The following is a 4,062-nucleotide window of genomic DNA, read 5'->3' as shown; positions in this document are numbered from 1 at the left end:
CAGTTTTAGAATAAGACTCACACATATGGTTCATGCCTTGAATTCCCTCACGACTAAACTGATACCTTGTGTAGTTGTGATACTGTCTGACCCCAGCTGCCAGGTGCTGCTGGTCATCTTGATCTGTGGTCTGCCAACTGGCTGTGTTGGATATGTCAGAGGCTGTGGCACAGTACTGCAGGTAGTGAATATCGTCTTGTGGAGCCTGCATGCAAAACATTCCCCACAAAAAAATCACACGTGAGAGCCCAGCAGCAATGTTCCTCTCCTGTCACATAACCTACTGCCAGACACATGCCTGAATATAGGGGAATAGGAAATAGTAAAGGTCTGGAATTCTGGTCACTGGTAACTCTTAGAACTAGTACTTTCTTGCAGGTGTAATGAATTGGCAGGTTTGTTGGCTGGCTGGTGAAGAATGGTGTGAGTGCCATTGATTCACAATGGTCAAGTGGGACAACCTTAAGCCACAACATAGTGGCAGTTGTCTACTAACAAAGATTTTTGCCCAGAACGGACTGAAATAGATGGATTGTGATCCATCTGCAGCGCAATGACATCATAACAGTAGGACTGAATTTAAAGAGAGTTTATATTTCCTTCCTAAATGTTTTCTAAAGCCAGTATTTACTGGTCTATTTAGTGTTGATAAGTTATGCCAGAGCTGGAAGTATTTATGACTTTGATACATTGCAGTTATTACGTTGACAAGATAATTGGAAAATCTGTAACAATTGTCTTGTAATTAAAAACCAAACATGTTCTAGTCCAATTCCATTGTGATGGAAACTGATCTCCCTCTAGTTCTGAACCTGTTTTCCAAAGTGAGCAGATTGTTCAAATAAAGGATCTGTTCAGTTGTACAAAGGAAGCCTTTTCTCTAAGGAAGCTTCTCAAATACATAGGACCAACACAACTTAGAGCATATGGTTAAAATATTCTGTCCTTTATGCTGCTTTACCTTGTTGATACTTTGTCTCAGGGTTATGTATTTACACATTCAAGAAACTGAGAGTCTTTGTACTATAACAAACACATTTAACTTTTCTGTTAACACCTGCAGCAGGTGATAGGTTATCTACAGATATCTGCCACACACTGCTTCAGCTTTTTTTTTATTAGGTTACCCTGAAATGTTAGAAATTAATTCCTGGAGTCAGTGTCAGCTAAACTGACAGTGGATCAAAGCTGTGAGACAAATTGCTCATTACAGTTCAGGGAGCTGAATCCTCGGTGCAGACAGCTGTACCGTCGCTGGAGGGTTCTCAGGCACTTCACCCGCACGCTCTGCCTCGACAAATGCTGCCATTGTTGGTGAAGCTCATGGTGGATTTCTGTAAAATAAGCTCATTTTGAACTCCCATCAGAGGCATTGCTATGTCTTGGAATTGTTATTTGTTTGGTTGGGTTTGTTTCTTGTCAACCTGTTTAGAGCTTGTGTCACTATGCAACAGCCTAAACTATAAACAATTATGTTAATCCATGAAAAATGAGAAATTAAACCTTGGCAGGATCCTAGTGATCCCTATCTAGGTTCATCAGATGAAAGCTTTATTTTATTTTTTTTCCTGGCTTTTTCTAAAAGCTTAGCAGCACGGAATCCATTCAATTTTGCTGTCTGACAGTCAGAAATCAAGTCTTGCTGACAGTGACCTCACTTCATCTTTTAGTGAAAGCACATAAAAACAGATTAAAAAAAAACCCAAACAACAAACCTCTTCCAAATAGTCGCTTTGCCATTTCCATTAGCTCATCAGAAATGTTTGAATCCTTCCCTTTTAAGAAAGCTGCTTTTGGTAAAATATTATGTAATTTTTTTCCCTTCAGGTATTTCATTTTCAGCTGTTTTCCTAAATTAATGTTAGCTTATATTATCTATGTGAGATCTGAATTGGTGCATGGCAATAATTGGCAAGTCAGAGCAAGTTAGCTAGGTAAGATAGAGGCTTTGGGGTAAGGCTTTCCAGCACCTATTGGTTGTAACAGCAAATTGTATGAATGTAAGCCTTTGTGCTGTTTTGCTCTGAGGTCAGCTGGAAGACACTATTGCTTGAAAACAGTGATTTAATGGCAGTATGACATACAGCCTTAAAACTAATGGAATACAAAATAGGAAATCAAAACAAAGACAATGCTTAAGGAGAATGGGCCACAGATGTAATGCAGTCTGTGCGTGCAGCTGGCACGGCTATCACAAAATGCTTCTGAAAATAGCTGTCCTTTGGAAAGTCAAGTTTTGATGATTTAGCTGTGGCTTATTCCCTTATTTATGTGTCAGATGTTAGCAGTTTGGACTGAACTTCTTTTACAAGAAGTGTAACGTAGTTCCTAAATACTAATTCTTTTTTTTAAGTTGCAGATAAAATGGTATAGGGCTTTATTTGCAGATAACCTAATCAAATCTATGCCAGAACGCTAGCTAACTTAATCTGATGATCCAGCCTACACCACGTACAAATGAGGGGGATATGTGCGTGCATGGTTAAGCTTTAGTATGAATTGCAAATAGATAATAAAAAGTGCATTTTTAGTTCGATGTGTTGTATCTAAAACCCATGCAGAGCTGTTTGCTGGGACCTTGGTATAGATACAAAGGGTGTTTTGGACTTTGTATCAGGATTAAAGGATACTCTGTAATCTTGCATAAAATACAGCCACTAAGATTCTTTTCTTGACATGTTCATCTGTCTCATGTTTATCATGGATGAAGTTGGTGCCAGCCAGTCTGTGGATGCACATTCATTTTGCTGTTGCAGTATGGACCATATTCATCCCTGTCAAAATATGCATTGTTAGGATCTTTATTCCAGCAGAGAATTTGACCCTTTAACAAAAATATTCTTGAGTGAAACTAAATGGTGGTTCAGAATTTGATTATCTTTTTGTTTGTAAAATTTGTATTTTCAGTTTACCTGGGGAGAACGTGCATTTATATAGCAACCATTGTATACTCTTTGTTTATTCTATTTGAAGTGTTATTGGAAAAATATTTTAAGAAACATTTAAGCAGTTTAATAATATTAGTCTTCAGCTTGCATCCAAAAATGCATGTTTGTTTTACGGAAAGCAACAGGGGTGGCTGCCTGGAAAAATTACAATGGAACTGTCAGTCCCATACTGTGACGTGAATGTGGTAAAAAGATGACTTTTTTAGGGCTGGCAGATGCACTCTGTTCATTTTACAGGTCATTAAATTTCTCATTATACAAACTCAATCATCTGAGTTTTTAAAATATGATTTAGAATATCCAAAAGATTAGACAGTGTGCAAGATAAATGTAGAAGCTTAAATTTTGAAAGACAAACATAATTTGAAAAAATGGTAGATAAATTCCATAATGATTCTACTATATTATTCTCATTGTCCAGCTACTCCATATGGAAGGTTACATTCTGACCTTAGGTATATCACTGCACGCAGAGTAATACCAAACAAAAAATGTGTATTTGCCAATCTGCTTAGAGATTCTGATTAATCTGTCTGCGTTCTAGAGGAGAGAATCTGTAGTAGTAATTTGTGCATTAGGATATGATCTTTCTTGATGTGGCTAGAAAGCTGCATCCCTTTAAAAATGCTTTAAAATGCTGTGATGATAGAAGAGAATTATGGTTACTAAACTTCTCTAACATTTCTTTGCAGGATTTTGTTTTTCCTAGTCACTGAGTCTTAGCTGTCTTTGGAAAAAAAAAAGCTTCCTCCCCCCTCCCTGAAATGGATGTAATGTTTGTTTGCCATCTCAAGATCTACAGATATCAGCTACCACTTTGGAAAAAAGTGGTTACTTTTGACAACTATTTGGCCTGAGTAATAACTCACTTAGATTTCTTACTTGGAAAGCAATCTGTTAGCACAGCTCTCCTCCACACGAGTTTTCTTAGGAAAGCCATAGATGGGAGGAAGTGATGTTTAATCAGCTGAGCTTTCTGTTATAATGTTGGCTTTCCATTATTTTCTTCTACAGAAACATGAGTCACTGTGATCCCAGAATAACAACATTTAAGAGTGCCACTAGTGAGCTGGGAAGATACAAGTGAAACAATTGCTCTAACAAGCTCAGGCTT

Source organism: Pygoscelis adeliae, unplaced genomic scaffold (assembly GCF_000699105.1).
Source record: "Pygoscelis adeliae isolate BGI_AS28 unplaced genomic scaffold, ASM69910v1 Scaffold358, whole genome shotgun sequence".
Classification (NCBI taxonomy): Eukaryota; Metazoa; Chordata; class Aves; order Sphenisciformes; family Spheniscidae; genus Pygoscelis; species Pygoscelis adeliae.
The sequence above is the reverse complement of the archived record's forward strand: the minus strand, read 5'-3'. Positions refer to the sequence as shown.